The sequence below is a fragment of the Peromyscus californicus genome, unplaced genomic scaffold (genome assembly GCF_007827085.1).
Source record: "Peromyscus californicus insignis strain IS unplaced genomic scaffold, ASM782708v3 Scaffold_3__1_contigs__length_106647218, whole genome shotgun sequence".
Taxonomy (NCBI): domain Eukaryota; kingdom Metazoa; phylum Chordata; class Mammalia; order Rodentia; family Cricetidae; genus Peromyscus; species Peromyscus californicus.
This window is the reverse complement of record NW_026294551.1, coordinates 54,386,046-54,406,926: the sequence shown is the minus strand read 5'-3', so window position 1 is coordinate 54,406,926 and position 20,881 is coordinate 54,386,046. Positions and strand designations below refer to the sequence as shown.

Sequence of the window (20,881 nt, the reverse complement as noted above, 5' to 3'; positions counted from 1 at the left end):
GTCCTCTCAAGCTCAGTCCCCCCGCCAAGACCTAATGGGCTCTTGCCGCCCCACCTCCCGCCTTTCCTAGTAAATAATGTTTTCAGGCACCTTTCCACTCCTGAGTCCCCAGTGCTTCGGCAGGGCTGTCACTTGGCCGTGTTCAGTCAGTGGTGGCTGAGGCTATGACTGCCCTGTGAAGCAGCCAGCCCAGGAAGACCTGAGCCTCAGCCATGGAGGCTGAGTAGTAGGCTGAACTGCCCGTATTTGAACTCTCCCGGTGGGGGAGGTGTTCACTGAACTCCTCCAGGGGGCTATTCCTTCCAAGCATCTCACTGCCTTCCTGAGAGTAGCTGACAGGTTCAGACACCTGTGTCTGTGCCTTTCTGGAACAGGACGAGGCAGATGTCCTCTGGGGCTGTTTCAGACCCCAGGAGCTCTGACAAACTGCAGGTGCCGATCCTTCTGGGGACCCTCTTGCACTCTTTAGTCCAGTCAGCATCAGCAGAGGGTGGGTGGGGTGGGGGAAGTCCTGAGGAGCCTCTCTCCAACCCCTGACAAGCCCCAGTCTGTGACAGCTTGTGTACAGAAGGCTGGGGAAGTGTCTGTTTGCAACACAGTATTTACATGACTTAGAGGCTTCCTGTCCCGCCTACCCAGTAGGCTGTGGGGCAACTGGGAGCAGTGTTTTCAGGAGGAGTGAAACAAGAAATGGTCTGGGGGCATTTCTGGGGGCCTTGTTCAGACATCTCCAGGGGTGCCTGGCCTACCTGACCTAGAATAGGTCAAGGGAGAGGAAGACCACATGTGTTTAAGTTGAGAAGAAAATACTATAAATAATTAGGATTATTTTACATACCGCCCTTTATAACTTGCAAAACCACGAAGTGCTTTTCAGAGACACAGCCCTGTAGAGTGATGGGAACCCTTTAGGACGACACCAGGAACAAGCTTCCTTCTCTGACTCCAAGAGGAGACCAGGGACCAGCGTGAGGAAGGACAAGATTCTTATTTTCCTTTGCTTTCTTATTTTCTCCCTCTTCCTCCCTCCTTCTCTCTTCTCTTTCCTTCCTCCTCCCTGCTCTCTCTTCCCTCCCTCCCTCCCTCCCTTCCTTCTTTCCGTGTGTAGTTCGTGCATGTGTACATGTTTATATGTGTGCACACAGGTGTCTGGGGTATGTGTATGTCCACATACTTGTGGAATCCAGTGGTCAATGTCCAATGTCTTCCTCTATTTTTTTTCCACATTAGTTCTTTTTAGGACAGGATCTCACACTGAACCTGGACCTCACCAATCCAGCAAGATGAGCTGGCCAGTGAGCTCCAGGCATCCTCCTGTCCCCGCACCCCCATCTCCCACTCTCCACACTGGGATTGCAGACTGTTGTGCCCAGCCTTTTTACATGGGTCCTGAGGATCCAAACTGAGGTCATCATGTGTGTATCAACACTTCATGGACTAAGCTGTCTGCCTAGTCCCCACTTTGTTTTTCTGAAGGGGAGCTGGGCTTTGGAGAGGAAGGAGGCCTCCCTTTGGGAAGGAGTGGTCCATGGAAAACCCCCCAGGAGACAGAACTCTTATTTCTGGTTTGTGGTTCACCTAGATGGAGGGTGCAACCTCCTCTGTGCATACATGCTTATGTGGCCTGAGGAGCCATGTGGTAGGGTCTTCCTGGCTCCTCCCGGAGCATGACAAATTCTGGGGCACCCAGCCGTTTCCTTGGACCTATTGTTATGTCGCCTACAAGAACATGAGCTTGTGTCCAGAGCCCCTTCTTATCCCCAGGCCCTGATGCAAGTCTCTGGGAAGATCTTGGAAGGTTCTTTAGGTCTTCTTGGCCAAGGGGATAGGAATGCCCTCCACATTTCTCTGTAGCGAGAGGCCCACCCTACAGCTCAAATTTAAAGATACAGGGCTGTTTTTTTTTTTTTTAAGATTTATTTATTTATTATGTATATAGTGTTCTGCCTACATGAAAGCTTGCAGGCCAGAAGAGGGCACCAGATCTCATTACGGATGGTTGTGAGCCATCATGTGGTTGCTGGGAATTGAACTCAGGACCTCTGGAAGAACAGCCAGTGCTCTTAACCGCTGAGCCATCTCTCCAGCCCCACAGGGCTGGTTTTTTAAGGTGCATTATTTCTCTGAACTCACCAGAGGAAGGATGGAATATATGAACCACCCAGCTTAAGGGCTGTGGTGTGAAAGCCTATGACTGTGACATGCTGCACTGTGGGTTATGATGTGAGAATATTGGTTTGTGTAAGAACATTTGCTATGAACGGTAAATGAAAACAAACAGTGATAAGGGTGTGACCCTTTAAAGGATTTGCTAGTAAAAATATCCACTCACTGGCTGTGGTGACACATACTTGTGAGCCTGGTACTTGGGATTCTGAGGCAGGGGAATTACCATGAGTTTTAGATGTATCAAAAAAAACAACCTCCTACTTGAGAAAGACAGAAGCTGCTCTGAGGGCATGGAGGAAAATGAAAAGCAGGGCTGAATCAGCCTGCAGGTGTCAAGAAAACATAGTTCTGAACCTGTGGGGCTCAGCTCAGGCCCAAATTATGTGAACTATTTGGAGTTGTGTGAAAAGTTTGTTCCAGAAGGTGCCTGAGCCAGATGTATGAGATAGTGGGGATGTGGAGGAGGTGACAGACACAGCCCTCAGTTTTGTTACCTGTTTTAAATCAACAAATCCGCTTCTAGCCCCTGGAGTTCCAGGATCCCCATCTAAGCGTTCAGGCACTGCCTCTTAAGGGTACATTCCTGAGGGCTGGTGGATTCCCAGGATTCTACCTTTCTCCTCTGTCCACCTTTTATCTCGCTTTCTCTTACACATCTGTTGTTTTCTCCAGTTTTACAGACGCTCAGCAGTGGTTTCTTTGCTTTATTTGTCCGAGATGAATTTATCCACACTTACAACCCAAAGCTGAACATAAGCAGCAGGTCCTAGAGTCGGCCCAAGGGTAGAGTGCTTGCCTAGCCTGTGAAGGGGCCTGGATTTCATCCCCACCACTTCAGATCCCTTTTTATCAGACCCTCTCCCTCAGTCTGTCTCCACCCTGTGGCTCCTACGAACTTCTGATCCCTAGTCAGTGGAGTGTGGCATTCACCAGGTCAGACTTCAGTGATGGCTCCACACGGCCCTTATATAAGCCCTTCTGTTCTTAATCTGTCATCAGAGACCATCCACAGCCTACCACCCCAGCCCAGACACTTCATCTAAAGTGTCCATGCCATGCTTTAGCCTTTAGGCCGGTGGTCCTCAACCTTCCTAAGGCTGCAGCCCTTTAATACAGTTCCTCAATCATAAAATTATTTCCGTTGCTGCATCATAACTGTAATTTTGCTACTGTTAGGAATCATAATGTAAATTATCTTTGGAGACAGAGGTTTGCCAAAGGGATTACGACACACAGGTTGAGAAACACTGCTTTAAAGGCATCAAATGGGTGATGACTCCTTCTAGGGATTATAGTCTGCCACCCTTGCCTTTCCGCGATCTAGTCTCGCCACCCAGAAGAGCTCCTCCTTCGGGAATCCTTTCTAGAAGCACCTCCTCTGTAGAATCTTGGCCAGTGTACGTTCGCCTGCCTCCCAGTCCTTCCTGCACCTCCCCTGTAGTGAACCCCACTGGGACACCTAACATTTGACGCTGCTGTTTCCAGTTTGAAGGCCATCTTGGATGCCTTTTCCTGTGCTTCCTGGCTGTGTCCTAAGCCCAGGACAGGGTGATCTGTAGCAGCGCCACTGAGGGGGTTTCACTGAGGGGCTTTCTGTGCGGAAGTCATCCTCCCAGGCTGCATTGCCATCAGCAGCTGTGAGTTCGTGTGGCTCCAAGTCCTCACAGACACTGTTTTCCACCTTCGCTACAGCCATTCTTCTGGGTGTGGAGTGGTACCAAATTACGGTTTTAATTTGCATTTCCTTATGATTAATGAAATTAACTGCCTCTTCGTGTATTTAGAGGCCAACTGCCTATCTGCTTTCTCAAAGTATAGGCTCAAGCACTTTGCCTATTTTTCTACAGGGTTGTTTGTCTTTTCTGGAATTTTTATTGTTGCTCCTGTGACACCCTTCCCCCATCCATGAGGTGTGTGAAATTTTGAGCTCTCAACGCCTTGGGAAGTTCATAATGTAATAGGCTAGCAGTTCTCAACCTGTGGCTCGCAACCCCTTGAATAAACCTCTATCTCCAAAGATATTTACATTACAATTCATAGCAGCAGCAAAATTACAGTTATGAAATAATTTTATAGTTGGAGGTCACCACAACGGTATTAAAGGGTCGCAGCATTAGGAAGGTTGAGAACCCCTGTCATAGACCCTCAATATACATTTCCTATGGGCTTAATAAACCAGTTTTGACCCCCACTGTGTGCTAGGGCAGCCAGTCTCCTTGAGGAAACCAATGGCAATGGAGATCTGACTTTATGCAAGCACCTCCAACTGCCAGGGGTGGACATCTCCTGCTTTGGACTTTGAAAACAACCTGGCAGGGCCTCCGAGGTGTCCCCCACATCCTTCTCAAGCCTGGCTTTTGTAACATGCTCACAACGTAACACGTGCATTCTTATTTGGGGTCCTCACTTCCGTCCGCACGTCCACCTTGCCTCCTTTACATTCCCTTACCCCCTCCCCCAGTGACACCACACGCCTGCATGACATGGCTTTGGTTTTCTGTGTTCTTTCCTCTCAAGTGTCAGCCTCTTGGAAATCTGCTTCCTCAAAATCTGTGACTCATTTTCTGCACCTAGCGTCGTCTTCGGTGGAGACCACAGACGCTGGGGTGAGGTGCTCATGTCCTCACTACAGACGCTGGGGTGAGGTGCTCATGTCCTCTCTGTTTGCCTTTCTCTTCTGCTTTGTAATGCTTGGGCTGAGTCACAAGGACGGCACTTTCCACGGGTGTCTGTGGGCTTCCAGGAGATGAGAGGAACAGGACTCATGAAAGTTTACGTTTGGTTTCAAGATTCAATTTCAGCCTGAGGGGCTTCTAAGTCCAGTTGAAGTCCTTGCTGTCCCTAGACTGTGGCTCTGACTTTATGACCCAGGTGAGAAAAGCGGTGTCTCAACCTTAGCTTCCATCCTCTCTTGTCTTCCTTTGGACTTCTTTGTCATTGTATCCATCCATCCATTCATCCATCCATCCAACCATCCATTCATTCATATATCCATCTATACATACATTCAGCAAATGTGCCAGGCATGGTTGTAGGGGGATTTTGAGGCAGGGTTTCTCTGTGTAACAACCCTGGCTGTCCTGGAGCTCATCCTGTAGACCAGGCTGGTCTCTAACTCACAGAGATCTGCCTGCCTCTGCCTCCAGAGTGCTACGATTGAAGGGGTGTACCACCACTACCAACATTCTTTTTTTTAAAAAAAAGAATTTAATTATTTTTGTTTTATGTATATGAGTGTTTTCCTGCATGGATGTATGTGTACCATGTGCATGAACTGATCAAAGAGACCAGAAGAGAGCATTAGATCCCCTGGAACTGGAGTTACAGACAGTTGTGTGCCTCCATGTAGATGCTGGGACTGAACCTGGGTCCTTGACAAGAGCCATCTCTCTGGCCCCTTGTGCTTACATTCTTAAAAAAACAAAAACAAAAATACTTGTTGATTTCATATGTATGGGCATTTTGTCTGAATGAATGTCTGTGCATTATATGTGTGCATGGTGTCCATGGAGGTTAGAAGAGGATGTTAGATCATCTGGAACTGGACTTACAGATGGTTGTGAGCTGCCATGTGGGTGCTGGGAACTGAACCCAGGTCCTCGGCAAAGGCAGTAGGTGCTCTTAATGGTGAAGTCATCACTCTTCTAAATAAGGCTCCTAGGAGTAAGAGATGGAAAGCTCCGTGAAAAACTAAAACGTGCCAGGCATAGTAATGTGGGCCTATAATCCCAGCACTCTGGAGGCAGAGACAGGCAGATCTCTGTGAGTTTGAGACCAGCTTGGTCTACATAGTGAGTTCCAGGACAGCCAGGGCTACACAGTGAGACCCCCGTATAAAAACAAACAAATAGAAATGTCTAGTGTGTGACTTGTTGATGGAGGTGTGGAGTGAAGTACTGGAGATGGGACCTGCCAGGAGTCCTCATCAACAGCATGATGTAAAGACTAGAAAGAGGAGCAGGGGTGAACCAGCAGGAAGTCCAGAAGGGCCTTCAGGCAGAGGGAACAGCAAGTGCAAAGCTCCGGAGGCAGGGGTATGCCTGGTGTGCCGTTGTGATTGTTCAGGTCTTCAGAAAGTGGTGACATCATCATGCCAGGATCAATGGAGCCCATGTTTGCAAAGGACAGTGAATGTATCAGTCATCTTTGAGTCTACCACAGCACCGAGCAGAGTTTCTTGTGGTTGCATCTGCTAGATAAGAAAGGGTTTTGCTAGAGTAAGTGAGCATAGACTAGACAATCTCTAAGGGCTCTTCTACCTCTGAATTGCTGCCATTATCTTAGCTGCCTAGTGCAAGGCACCATTTCTGTCTGAGTTTCCTCATAGACTTGGCTGAACGCATGGCACAATTGCTTCCAGTCAGTGGCCTGGTCTCTGTCAGTGTTTCTGTCACAGTGCCTAGTGTGTATGTGCCACGTGTTATGGCTGGGAAAGAAACTGCCCTCAAATGTATGATGTTAGCTACTTCCTTAATTATGGGGGTGTCGGGGGTTTGATCTGGTGTAGTGGGACGGTGTCCATGTGTCACTGATGTGTTCAGCATTTGGTGCAGCCTCAGCTGGGAAGATAACATCTGGAGAGCAGGACTGTGGATTGGAGAGCCTACAGATTCTTCTCTATGTGTCTTGGACCTCCTCACATCAAGGCAAACTCCAGGTGGAGGAGGAGAGAGGCCCTGCCTTGCCATTCATGACCCAGGCTTGGAAGCTACATCAGGCCACTTCCACGGTAGCTCACTAACTGTCACAGTCATTGGCATACCTCAGTTTAAGGACAGGGAAGTTAAAATTCACTTCTTAAGGAACTAGAGTCTACTGAACTATAGAGACCATTATAAGCATCTTTGGGTACCACAATCTTATCATATACCTCTGTTTTCTTTTCTTTTGCTTTTTGTTTGTTGTTGTTGTTGTTGTTTTGTTTGAGACAAGGTCTTACTACATAGACAAGACCAGTTGGGAACTGGCTATGTAGCCCTGGCTGGCCTCAAACTCACCATCCTCCCACCTCAGCTTCCCAAGTGCTGGGTTTACAGCCTGGCACCACCGTGCCCATCTGTACATTTTGTTTTCCTCTGGTCAGTTTTCAGGGGCCTTTCTCTTTCCTCTGCTGCCAACAGGAGTGTGTATCTTCAGTTCCCTCTGAGTCAGTCAGGAAACCTCCTGGTTGAAGGAACATCAGGAACCAGGTGGAGGCAATACCTTTGGTGTTGGTGTTCTGTCCCCTAGGAGCAGCATATACAACAGGGGTAAATGTAGATCTGTTGGTTGAATCCAGGGTGGATTCCCATGGAGCTGGCATCTGACTAAATGCTGCACCGAGTGGCTGGTTTCCAACAAATCTAATGAGTCCTGGCTGTGCCATTTGAGTGGGCAAGGGCCAGAGCCTGCCTCGGTGGCCCTTTAATAAACACATGTTTGTTAACCTCCTAGTAGGAAATTGCGGGTTGAACAAATAAAGGAATAGCTGTACATTTTTACCCTCCCATGTAAGGGTCCAGTGTCTATGTGAGGTTCCTGGATATAATGATCTGAGTGCTGTTGTGACAGGTTCCTGGGCTTCCAGGATTGTATTTGAGCAGGTTGAGAGTGTTCTAGTGTTTCTCTTGGATACCCATGTTCGTGCTGTGGTCAGGTGCCTCTGAGGCCTGTAGACAGCTGTGGGACTGGGATTGGCTTCCAGAGTTTCGTGTTTCCATATTACTAGCAATTAGGTTCCCATCTCCAACTTTCTAGGGAAGGCAAGCCTCTCCCACATCATTCCTGAACAAAATCTTGGAATGTTAGTACCTGGAGGGACTTTATTCATAAATTAATTCCGAGTGCTCTCTTTCTAGAGAAGGTCCCTGAAGAATGGGTCAGGTGTGGATCCAGACACATAGAAGGGACCCAACAAGATTGTATCCCCTGGGCATAGCTGAAGAATATTGTGCAGTTGTTGTTAATTCATAGGTGTGACAACCTTACCATCAATGGAGAGAACGTCCTTGGTCATAAGAGATGCACACTTGAGCATGTAGTGGACACTTGCCTTAAATCCCAGCACCTGGGAGGCAGAGGCAGGAGGATTTCATGAGTTTGAGGACAGCTTGGCTACATACCGAGCTCCAGGCCAACCAGGGTTACATAGAGATTCTGTCTCAAACAAGGCAAAACAACAACAAAACATAGGTGCACGCTTGCTAACACCTTATTATGGTTCCTATGGTTCGATGGAATGCAGGCGTGTATTGAATGGCGTTTCCATTGATGGTGAAATGGATGTACCATGGCCGTCCTGTAGCATTACAATGGAGCTGAATAATTACTGTCGCCCAGTGACATGGCTGTCACACAGCTGGAGCATACCACATTACGCCTTGGTGCTGATGCTGGGGCACTGCTCAACATTGAGAGGACAGAGTGCATAATTATATAGCGTGATAATACCTTCATCATGACAACAAGTGACTTGTGTCACTGTTATTGGCTTACGGATTTACTATATTCTACTTTTAAATAGTAGTATGAAGGGTTTTCCTTCTACTTATAAGGAAATGTTTGCTGTTGGGCAGCATACCGGGCCATACCAGCAGCGGCCTCCTGCATCTTGTGCTCATGTTAGTGCGCTGTGGTGTCTGCATGACCCCCAAATGGTCTGGTGATGGATTTCCCACACTATATCCTGAGGATGCATTTCCTACAGCATAGCTTTTGTTTGTTTTCTGAGACAGGGTTTCTCTATGTAGCCCTGACTGTCCTGGAACTCACTCTGTAGACCAGGCCGGCCTTGAACTCACAGAGATCTGCCTGCCTCTGCCTCCTGAGTGCTAGGATTAAAGGCGTGTGCCATCATGCCCAGCTCCTACAGCATATCTTAAGGATGCATTTCTCCTGTTGATAAGTAACACATGAATGCATTCAAGACTCAATATTCACAGCCTGCAGCTTAGTTTCATGTGATTCGGCAAAGGGTATGTGTTTCTGTGTGTAACATGAACATTAGATCCACCCAGCTAAGGTACCTGCCAAACAGGAATAAGGCAGAAAGGATAGACTTCAAAATGTTCTCCTTTTCTCCTACCATGGCTCCTTGCTTAAAGCCTGCCTCTGTCTTGCCTCTGTGGGGTGCGAGAGGACTGAGCTGGGCAGCAATCTGAGCTCGCCTAGATCTGAATTGTCTGCAGCCCGAGTGAGCAGAGTGGAATCCCCAGCTTGGCAGGACCCACAGGGAAGATGGTGTTTTTCCAGTGTCTGGAGCATCCAAGTGTGGATGAAGAGGTACTATGGGGGTTTTGATTGTGGAGGAGAAAGAAGGCATGAGACAGGTGTGAAAGGGTTCTCCTGGGGACAGTGGCAGCTTTCTGGATAGGTTTAGGCAGAAGGCAGCAGGCATGCTTTCTTGGGGAAGCCAAGAGACAAGAAGGCTGGAGGTTAATCTTCAGCCCCAAATCTGGCCTGACCATGCCTGGAGGAGCTTTAACTAGGAACCTGGGAAACCTCTGTAACAAAAAAGAGAGAGGCTAGGGACTAGTTGGGATGGGACCCCTTCTGGGGAGCTTCCTGAGTGACCTTGCTTCTACTTACCAGCTTCCTGTTGCCAAGGAAACAGAGCCCCATTGGTCTTTCCTGGAGCCCTTATACCATCTTACTAGAAATTCCCAGGGAATATAGATAGGCCTGGCCTGGGGGGGGGGGAGCCCCCATGTAACCCTCCCCAGAGGATTCTCTAAGGATGGAGGGCCTTTGTGTTTCTTTATCTTATGGCTGAGACATTGATGCATTAATGTGACAGGTAGGTTTTAAAGCAGCCCTGGGATGAACTGGCGGGTAGCAGTGGCTTACTACCTTCTGGGCTGCCTGTGGCAGGTGGTCCCCTGGCCCTGCTCCTCTCAGGATCCTCAAGCTGCAGAGTCTTGAGATGTCCTGACACATCCTGTGCCCCGGCCCACCACTGGCTGCTCTCGAAGCGCAGACCAGATGTGCAAATTCTGCGGCCGTGCCTGGGGTGAGTGCAGTACAGCTTGCTTTTCTTGGAAATCCTCATTGATTTGTTAGAAAAACAGGAAACATTGGGGTTGCTGGTGTGCATCTTGACTTTTCTGTTTTTGTTTTTTTTAGTTCCTTTCATCTATGTCAGGCCCAGGTTGTTTGGAGGGCGTTGCCAAGCAACCCAGCCCTGCAAGCCTCCTCCTGGCATTCTTTGCCTGTCCACCCTCCTCTCTTGGCTTTCCTTTTGACTTCTGCAGCCTCCTTCCTCAGCCCCAGGGACTGCTGTGGAGATGGGTCAGATGAGGTAACCATGGGAACATGATGAAGGATATCAAGTCAGGCTGTCTTTCTATGGAGTGCCGGAGCCTGCCTCCCTCTGCCCCAGCCCCACCCTTTTACTGGGGTTGGGCTGGAAATAAAGCTGCCCCTGTTTGTGGGACCTGCTGTGGTCAGGGCAGCTGGAGTGGCTACCACCAACCTGCTGCTGCTCCTCTTGTGTGACATCGCCCTTCTGGGAAGTCCATCATCTCTGCCTGGTCAGATAGGAGCTGGAGGGGCTCTCAGATATCACTTTCTGTTCGAGGGGACACTGCAACTGAAGGAGGAGAGAATGTCTCCAAGTGCCTGGAATAAAGAGGAAAATCGAGGAGAGAGATTGTGGCTATTCGTGTGTTGGGTCTTTAGGAAAGCTCTAGAAAGTGCTGTGTTTCCTAGAGTCACCTGTGGGGTTTTCCCTGAGTCTCACCAGGTCAGAGGTAAGCCCTTGAGGGTGTCTGGTGGTTGGTTTACTCAGGCTGCTTTGCTGTAGTTATCCACCCCATAATACGACAATATGGAAAGCCCGTCTCATTCTGAAGAGACTGTGGCCCAGAAGTCCTCCACTCTCCAAGCAGGGCCCTGGGACGTGAGATGGGCTGCGCCTCCCATCATGAGAGGTCCTGCCTGAGCTCCCGCCTCTCTTCCCTTCTCTGCAGATATCCACCCCTGAGTTTTCATTTATTGCTGTAGTCTTGACACCATGCCTCATCCTAGGGGAGCTGAGCTCAGGGACTGCCCTTTTGAACTCATATCAGAAGTCTGATATGAGAGGTCAGAAACTCCCCACACCACCCTGGGGATGTTGCTTGGCAGAGGTATTGAACTGTTCCTGGAGACAGGGTGTGGGAGACAAGCTTAGATGGGAGCTGGTGATAGACTGTTTAGGGGGGACCCAGAAAGCAAGCAGATTGTGGGAACTCTGAACTGGACAGGGGAAGTGGCAGCAAGGTCACACCAGGACTCCAAGATGTGAGCATCAACAATTGATAACAGGCACCAGACCCATGTCCCCATTCCTCAGGGTTTCATAGCTACAGGGCAGGGGGTAGGGGATGGGGTAGAGAGTCACACCTAGGGCCCCATGTGTGTGGATGAAAGACTGGTGACATCATTTTTGTCACTCATTTCTAACTGAAGGTTGGTGTCCCTTTCGGTATGAACACAGTCAACAGGCCACAGTCATATCGGTACCGGTGTCTTTGTCACCAACAGTAATCCAGATGTGTGCGCATCACTCTGCAGTGGTTGCAGAGAGCTTTTGTTACTCAGGCTTTTTAATATTTCAGAGTGGCGGCAGGAACTAGACTTACTGCTGGGTTTTGTTATTTAATGTGTTAGAAGGCTGTTTATATTATTACTTTAGAAATCCGGTTGTTTTAAAATGATTAGCAATTGTATTCCCATGGTGCGTTAGTTCCTTGCCTTGCTGCTGTACTTTCCAAGCTCCCCTTCTCTCCTCTCTCTCTGTTTTATTATTTTATGTGTATGAGTGTTTGGGCTGCATGTGTGTCTTTGCATTGCTGGCATGCCTGTGTCCAGGGAAGCCAGAAGAAAGCATGGGATACCCTGGGGCTAGAGTTGTGAGCAGCCTTGTGGGGGTGCTAGGAATCAAAACCTAGGTCCTCTGGAAGAGCAACGATTGCTCTTAACCCCGAGCCATCTCTCCAGCCCTTCCCCCACACCCCTGCTTCTTTTTTAAAATAGTTTATTTTTATTTTATGTGCATTGGTGTTTTGCTTGCATGTATGTCTGTGTGAGGGTGCCAGATCCCCTGGAACTGGAGTTGCAGACAGTTGTGAGCTGCTGTGTGGGTGCTGGGAATTGAACCCCGGTCCTCTGGAAGAGTAGCCAGTGCTGAGCCACCTCTCCAATTCCCCTCCTTCTCTTTTTTTTTTTTACACAGCCCCGGACCCTAGCTCATGAGATGATGGGTCTTCCCACCTCATCTAGCCTAATCTAGTACCTCCCTCAAAGATTTGCCCAGAGGTTTGTTTCTATGGTGATGCTACCTCCTGTCGGGTCAACAATCAACATTAACCATCCTGCATGGGATGCATTTCCTTTGCAATGTATAGATTTAATCTCGTGCATTTAAAACCTTATTCTGAAGAGGGTTCTGTAGACATCTCCAGACTGTCAGGTAGGCTCACAGTAAGCAAACAAAAAACTGTGCTTATTACTGAAGCAGTTAAGTCAAGATTTCTAGGTGTTCTCTGACAGCTGAGGAGAGTTTAGGCATTGGGCAAGATTTCTAGGTGTTCTCTGACAGCTGAGGAGAGTTTAGGCATTGGGCTCTGTGAATTCTCGTCTTGGCTCTCACTGGCCACAGGTCCTTGAGAAAGTGGCTTCCTCTCTCAGCTCCACGGTGTCTTTGAATGTCAAATGGAGATGGAGAACAGCAGCTCTTAAGGATTGTTCCATGTACAAGTGCCTTCCTACTTTGGCACCTGGCAAGAGAGGGGTTCCAGGAGAGATGGTGTGCAGCTGCAGCAGCGGTTTATTTAAACCTAGGAGATGCAAGCATGATGCTTTTTGATTACAGGGGAATCCTCAGGCTAAGTTCATTCCTGTTCATGTAGACAGGTACACTTGGATCACACCTGGATAATGCTTTTCATCTTCTTCTTTGCTCTGGTGGAGTCTAGGTATTTCCCAGGTCTAAATTTTGACCCATAAGTATAGTTATTGAAGATATACTTAGGGCATACCCACATGATGGAAATGTGTGACCCTGGGAAACGCATTAAGTGAGAAAACCCAAATGCAAAAGACTATATATCATGTGATTCTGTTTGTATGAAATGCCCATAAAGATGGCAGTAGATTTCTGGTTGCCAGGGGATAGGGAAGTAGGTCCAGGGCTTCTTGGTGATGGAAATGGTGATGGGTATATGATATACTGAGTATTCTAAAAACCAGAGTGGACACTTTACAGTGATGAATTTTTATGTTACATGAACTATACCTCAATAAAAAAGTGAAATTCTGCACCAGCCTCATTGGCAGTGAAAGAATAATATAGGGAGGATGATGAACACCTCTAACCTGCAAAGTGACAGTTTGGGTGAAATGGACAGGTTACTTATTTCTACTGAAACTCACACAAGGAGAAATAAATCGTCTGAATAGACTTTTGTCTATTAAACAAAGTGAATTAATAACTAGTCGCCTTCCAAAATGGATGCACCAGTGGTTTCACTGATGAATTCTAATAAACATTTAAGGAAAAATGCTAATAGCATACTGAAATCTATTCCAGAAAATAGAAAGATGAAGGAGTGTTCCTTAACTCCCTCTTTTATAAAGGATCTCACTGTGTAGCCCTGGCTGGCCTGGAGCTCACTGTGTAGACCAGGCTGACCCCAGAGCTCATTCACAGAGATCCAGCTACCTCAGCCTCCCAAGTGCTAGGATCAACACTGTGCACCATCATGCCCAGCCTCAACTCGCTTTCTGAGGTCAGCATTACACTAACGCCCAAATCAGAAAGAAGTGCGTAAGTCAATGTATTGTATTTTAACTTCAAATTCAGTATTCTTGGCTGATAAATAGGAAATCAGTCATGGTCTGGAGAGGTAGTTCAGTTGGCAGAATGTTTTCCTAGCGAGCAAGAAGCCCTGGGTTTAATCCCTAGCACCACGTAACGTAGATGTGGTGGCCTAAACCTGTAATCCCAGCACTCAGGAAGTAGAGGCAGGAGAATTAGGAGTTCAAGGTCAACCTTGGCTACCTAGTTGTCTTAAAAAGACAGAACTAGGAGGGCAGATATAGATCAGTATTCCCCATGGCTACAGAAGTCGGCCACAGCTGAAGAGCACCTTTAATCCAACAGTTTGTGAAAGAGCTCTACATGACAACCAGAGGCACTGGAGACCAGGAGGCTTTTAGTCCGTGACCCTTATTCAGGATCGGAAAGTCAACTAGTGCAGCCCATGACTTCAACAGGCTAGAGAAGAAAAATCATGATCATATCAATAGATTCAGAAAAAAAAATTTTTTTGACAAAGTCTCGCACCCATGCTCGGCAAAAATTCACAACAAACTGGGACTAGAGAGGCACGCCTTCCTAGTGTCTCTAAACAGAGAAGGCGTGCTTACAAAGAACCTGGAGCTAGTATCATACTCAACGTCAGGAAACTAGACACTTCCTTACTAAGATGCTGGCTCTCTACCCCACTCAAGTTTGTACTTTTCTGCCCTAGCTAATGCAAACCCCAAGAAAAGGAAATAACGGCGCTTACAGAAAGGGAAGGAAGTCATAACTGGTCTCGTTTGTGGCTGAGAGTATTGTCCAAATGGAATCCTAAAGAATCAACAACAATATCAAAATCTCTTTAACTAACAGACAGTTATAGCAATGTTGAGGATAGAGTATATATAATACACACACACACACACACACACACACACACACACACACACACACACTCTTTCTCTCTCTCTCTCCATATACACACATACATATATATTTCTTAAAATTTTTTAAAAAGTATCATCTACATAGCCACTAAAAACAAAGTACTTTGTAGAATCTAATCTGGAAGGAAATACTCAGTGTATCAGAATCTATATGTGGACACCCCAAAACCAGTGAAAGAAATCTAAGAAAATATAAATAAATGGAGAAGCATTCCATGTTCATGGAAAAGAAACCTCACTATGGTTAGGGTACCATAATTGATTGATGGCATCCGTGAAATCCAAACAAAAATCCAAAGTTGCTTTGCCAGTATGGACCAATTTATTCTAAAGTTTATATGGAAAAGAAAAGACCTAAAGTAGAGAACAGCGTATTAAGGAGAACAAAGTCAGAGGGCTGCCACTACTGACTTCGAGACATCCCATTATGCTACAGCGTATTGAGGAGAGAGAGACAAATGGATGAGTAGAGCCCAGAATCAGCTCTTTCAGATGATTCTAGGTGCGGCAAGTTGGAATTTAAAACTGGTTAGTGATGGTTAACATTCCCACATCCCAGTTACCAAAGGCAAGCTCTGTGTCCAGTCAGACTTGTAGTCCAGGTTGTCAGCCATGGTGGTGGTGGTGTCCGGTACCCACACAGCTTGCCCTAACCTGGCCAGATCGCCATCACATACCACAGTGGGAAACTGATAAATCAACCTTACAGTCAGTGGGACATCAACCCACAAACTAGATGTAGAGCTGAGTTTCAGTAGTTGCGACAGCAACATTGACACATTTGAGAACTAAATTACTACGATACAACAGGCAAACAGACCGTGCGAGGGCCACATTTCACCATTTGACTAGTTGGCTCCAGCCCAGGTGTGGGTGATCTTTGCTACAAAAAGCTCATAGCAAGCTTTCCCAGCAGAGATCACAGATGTGTGTGTGGCCAGAGGGAAGTGGATATAGGGTAGGTCTGGCACCAGACTGGTCCGGAATTCTGTCAGACCGATAACACCTGGGACACCGTCAAATCTTGAAGGAGGTAATAATGAACGATAGACCATTTAACTAAGGAGGCAGTTGAGGTTAGTGTAGGTTGGTGCATGTACACACAAGGCAAGTGAGCACTCATACACATTAAAAGAAATAAATCTTTTTTTAAAGAAAGAATTAAGTTTTATATTAAAAAAAGGAAAAATAATTTTTATTTTTATTTTTATTTATTTATTTATTTTGGTTTTTCAAGACAGGGTTTCTCTGTGCAGCTTTGTGCCTTTCCTGGAACTCACTCTGTAGCCCAGGCTGGCCTTGAACTCACAGAGATTCGCCTGGCTCTGCCTCCCGAGTGCTGGGATTAAAGGCGTGTGCCACCACCGCCCGGCGGAAAAATAATTTTTAAGAAATTAGCTCCCATGGGAGCCCCATCCTGACAGAAGCACTCAGGAACTCAGCGTTGTTCCCAACATAGACTCTCCCCAGGGTGGTTGTCTTCTTAGTGTGGAGAGGAGGCAGAGAGAGAGAGCCAAAGACAAGTCCCGTTTTCATGCTCTCGTCTTAAGGGTGCTTCTCAGGAAGTTTGGGTTCTGACCTGTACCTCTTTCTTTGGCCCCTAGCTGAGGAAATCAAGGAGGAAGCTGGTCTCCCAGGCAATGCACCCCCACTGTGGGTGTCCAAAACTGACTTAGTCAACATCTATCCAGACTGACTCACTGGGGTGTTGTAGTCAGTGTGATTTCCCCTCAGGCCTGAGGAATGTCCCCTATTGCTCATGTGGGCATAACATCACGGGTGCATACTAGGGTGGGGCTCTGGTTTGTATGTTCACATCAGTGTATAAGGACAATCAGCCCAGGCCCCATGTCAGGCCGTGAGGTTGGAGCCATTAATGTGGTGAACAGGCCACTGTGGTCAGAGCTGAAAGGCCAGGAATGGGAACAGACAGTGGTAATGCAGTCACTGAGCAGGCAGAGAGGCTGTGGATGATGGAAGGGTAAGGTGGGCACCCACTCCAGCCTGGAGGTCAAAAGACCTACCTTAAAGATATGAGCTGTGGGTCAACAAAAGGCTGAATGGTTAATGACACTTGTCACCAAACCCGAGAGCCTGAGTTCAGCCCCAGGACTCACATGATAGGAGGGGAGAACTGACGCTTACAAGTTATCCTCTGCCCTCCACATGTGCACTGGGGTGTATGAACACCCACAAACACACATGTACATCTATTTTTTAAAAGCTGGAGAGATGGCTCAGCAGTTATAAGAGCACTGGCTGTCCTTCTAGAGGACCTTGGTTCAATCCCCAGGACCCACATGACAGCTCACAACCATCTGTAGCTCCAGTTCCAAGAGGTTTGATGCCCTCTTCTGGGCTCCTCTGGCACCAGGTACACAAGGGGAACACAGACACACAGGCAGTCAAAACACCCATGCTCATACGCATAAAATAAAAATAGAAACAAACAAGTAAGGCTATGAATCGTAAACAAGATAGAAGAGTGTGTGTTAGGATTGGGTTGAGAATGGCGAGAGCAGTAACTTAGGCAGAGAGAGCTGAAGCAGAAGTTTGGGGCTGGCCTGGAGGAAGGGCCTGGATCTTTGGGGTCTTGTGAACTGTGTCCCAGGGCAGTGAGACACCACAGGAAGATTTCAAGGGGACTGGGAGCAGTCTTCTGATGCCCATACAGTTCTGCGGGTTCTGGAATTCCCTACAGGTGCCCGAATCCCTAGGCTTGAAAAGGCCTGTAGACACTCCCTCATGCCCGTTCCCGGATGGTCTCTGTTTTCTCCCAGGTGACCCCCATTTGATTTATTTCTCCACTAATTTATCTTGTCTGCTTTAAAACTTCTTGGAAGTGGAGCCAAATAGCACCTGTTGTTTTTTGCTCACCTCCATTCCACACCATATTTTGGGGTTTTGTCCATGTCATTACATGTATTCATGATTCTTTCATCTTCCGTGTATGGCTCAATAGCAGAACACTGTATTATAATAATACATTGTATAATAGCAAATCATCCCTCTGTTGAAGGATCAGGTTGGTGCCGGGGGAAGTTAGTTAGAATAAAACTTTCTATGAATAGTATTGTACAAATCTTTTGTCAACATAAGTTTTCATTCTTTTGTGGAAAGGAAAGGACTAATTAGGTTAAAGGCTAAGTGATGGTTGAATTTTGAGAAATTGCCAAACTGTTTTTCAACTTTGTACCATTTCACAATTCCATCAACAATGTATGATTGTTCCATATCCTCATCAACTTGGTATTGTTAATTTTTTTATTATTATTATTTTGCAATACAATTCAGTTCTACATATCAGCCACGGATTCCCTTGTTCTCCCCCTTCCCGCTCCCCTCACCTTCCCCTCAGCCCGCCCCCCTATTCCCATCTCCTCCAGGGCAAAGCCTCCCCTGAGGACTGAGATCAACCTGGTAGACTCAGTCCAGGTAGGTCCAGTCCCCTCCTCCCAGGCCGAGCCAAGCGATCCTGCATAGGCCCCAGGTTTCAAACAGCCAACTCATGCAATGAGCACAGGACCTGGTCCCACTGCCTGGTTGCCTCCCAAACAGATCAAGCCAATCAACTGTCTCACCTATTCAGAGGGCCTGATCCAGTGGGGACCCCTCAGCCATTGGTTCATAGTTCATGTGTTTCCATTCATTTGGCTATTTGTCCCTGTGCTTTATCCAACCTTGGTCTCAACAATTCTTGCTCATATAAACCCTCCTCATTCTCGCTAATTGGACTCCCAGAGCTCCACTTGGGGCCTAGCCATGGATCTCTGCATCCAGATCCCTCAGTAGTTGGATGGGGTTTCTAGCACAACAATTAGGGTGTTTGGCCATCCCATCACCAGAGTAGGTCAGTTCGGGCTGTCTCTCGACCATTGCCGGCAGTCTGTTGTGGGGGTATCTTTGTGGATTTCTGTGGGCCTCTCTAGCACTTTGCTTCTTCCTGTTCTCATGTGGTCTTCATTTACCATGGTCTCCTAATCCTTGTTCTCCCTCTCTGTTGTTGATCCAGCTGGGATCTCCCGCTCCCCCAAGCTCTCTTTCCCTCGGCCCTCGCCCTTCACTACCCCCACTCATGTCCAGGCTGTTCATGTAGATCTCATTCCATTTCTCTGTCATTGGGCGATCCCCGTGTCTTTCTTGGGGTCCTGTTTTCCAGGTAGCCTCCCTGGTGATGTGAGTAGCAGTCCAGTCATCCTTGTTCCACATCTAGTATCCTCCTATGAGTGAGTATATAGCATGTTTGTCTTTCTGAGTCTGGGTTACCTCACTCAGGATGATTTTTTCTAGATCCATCCATTTGCCTGCAAACCTCATGATGTCATTGTTTTTCTCTGCTGAGTAGTATTCCATTGTGTATATGTACCAAGTATTGTTAATTTTTATTTTAGATATTCTAGTGTTGGGCTGTTTCATTGTGGTTTGGAATCTTCATTTTGCTGATGACTAACCGTTCTGACAATATTTTCATGCGTTTATTGCCCACTTGTGTATCTTTTGTTAAGCATGTGCTCACTTCTGGGATAGGAATCATTTGCTGTGCGCACGTGTGTGTGTGTGTGTGTGTGTGTGTGTTGTAATATTTTATTCTAGTTTCTGGCTTGTTTTTTATTTACTTTATAATCTCAAAGAACAGAAGTTTAAGAAGTTAGCCGGGCGGTGGTGGCGCACGCCTTTAATCCCAGCACTCGGGAGGCAGAGCCAGGCGGATCTCTGTGAGTTCGAGGCCAGCCTGGTCTCCAAAGCGAGTTCCAGGAAAGGCGCAAAGCTACACAGAGAAACCCTGTCTCGAAAAACCAAAAAAAAAAAAAAAAAAAAAAAAAAAAAAGAAGAAGTTTATAAACTCCAGCTTGTCAAAATTTTTAAAGGTTCACTCATTTTTATTTTATTTATGTGTGTGCTTGCCTGCATGTAATGTGAACACACTGTCTGCATGTCTGGTGTCTACAGAGGCCGGAAAAAGGCATCAGATCGCTGGAACTGGAGTTGAGTTGTGAACCACCTGATGTGGGTGCTGGGAACCGAACCCAGGTCCTCTGTAAGATCAGCAAGCTCCCTTAACTGCAGAGCTGGGCCTTCTCTTCAGTGCCTATGACTTTTAAATTTTGGTTTGAGAACTTCCTTGTTCTTGATGTGACAATTTTCTAAATGTACAGATGATGTGTGTGCATGCGTGCGTGTGTATTATGTTATATATGTAATTGTCAGTGTGTTTGTGTGCATGTGGAGGCCAAGGTCAACATTAGGTGGCATTTCAATTTCTTTTCACCATGGTTTGTTGTTTTGTTTTGTTTTGAGATAGTCTTTTTCTGAATTTGAAACCAATTGATTCACCTATTTTGACTGTCCAGTGAGCTTCCAGGGTTTTCCTGTTCATGCTCCTGTGCCTCAGTTATAAACGCTCACCGCTCTGCCCGGCCTTCTGCGTGGGTATTGGGGTCTAAACTCAAGCCCTCGGGCTTACACACAAACTCAGCCATCTCTCCAGCCCCAGGACAAGTTCTTTTTAATTAAAACATGGTCATTGTGGGTATGGTGGGAGTTAGGAGGATCTGACTCTTACTTCAGTCTTACGTTTTAGATGTCTTCTCTGACACATCAACAGGGAAGTGGGGATCCCTGCCACATTACTGCCAGGTGGGGGTGGAAGTCCTGGTTCCAAACTCCACCCCACTGATGTTGGGGAGGGTCTTTGTTACTAATGGGTGGAGAGGGAGTCCAGCTTTCTTTTAGACTTCCACCTACTCCTCTCTGACTGGAGGGGGCAGGAGTGCATCATTACTGCTCCAGTGTTGCCATGATGATGGGAGAAAGGATGACCTCACTACTGCAGGCACCAGTGAGAGTCCAGATTTTGCACTAGGCTTTCCTTAACACCACCTGTTGGGGGATGCTTATGATGTGGGGTGGAAGCCCAGGTTCCGAGGCCTACTGACACCATGGGGCAGGAGGGGGCTCCTGACCATCCTGAGGGTGAAGGACCTGGCTTTCTACTTGGACTCCT

The 20,881-nt window shown here is 47.2% G+C and overlaps 1 protein-coding gene across 5 annotated transcripts in view; it reads left to right on the top strand.

Annotated features, from left to right (window-relative positions):
* Pik3r5 (phosphoinositide-3-kinase regulatory subunit 5) overlaps window positions 1–20,881 on the top strand; it is a 63,288-nt gene that overhangs the window by 9,530 nt on the left and 32,877 nt on the right. The window contains exon 1 of one of the 5 annotated variants that reach the window (XM_052758185.1): window positions 10,654–10,895. The exons of the other annotated variants lie outside the window; for them this stretch is intronic. The gene's annotated coding sequence lies outside the window, so the exon portion shown is untranslated. Of the gene's footprint in view, window positions 1–10,653; window positions 10,896–20,881 lie in introns of those variants that run through there. 5 annotated transcript variants of the gene reach the window in all.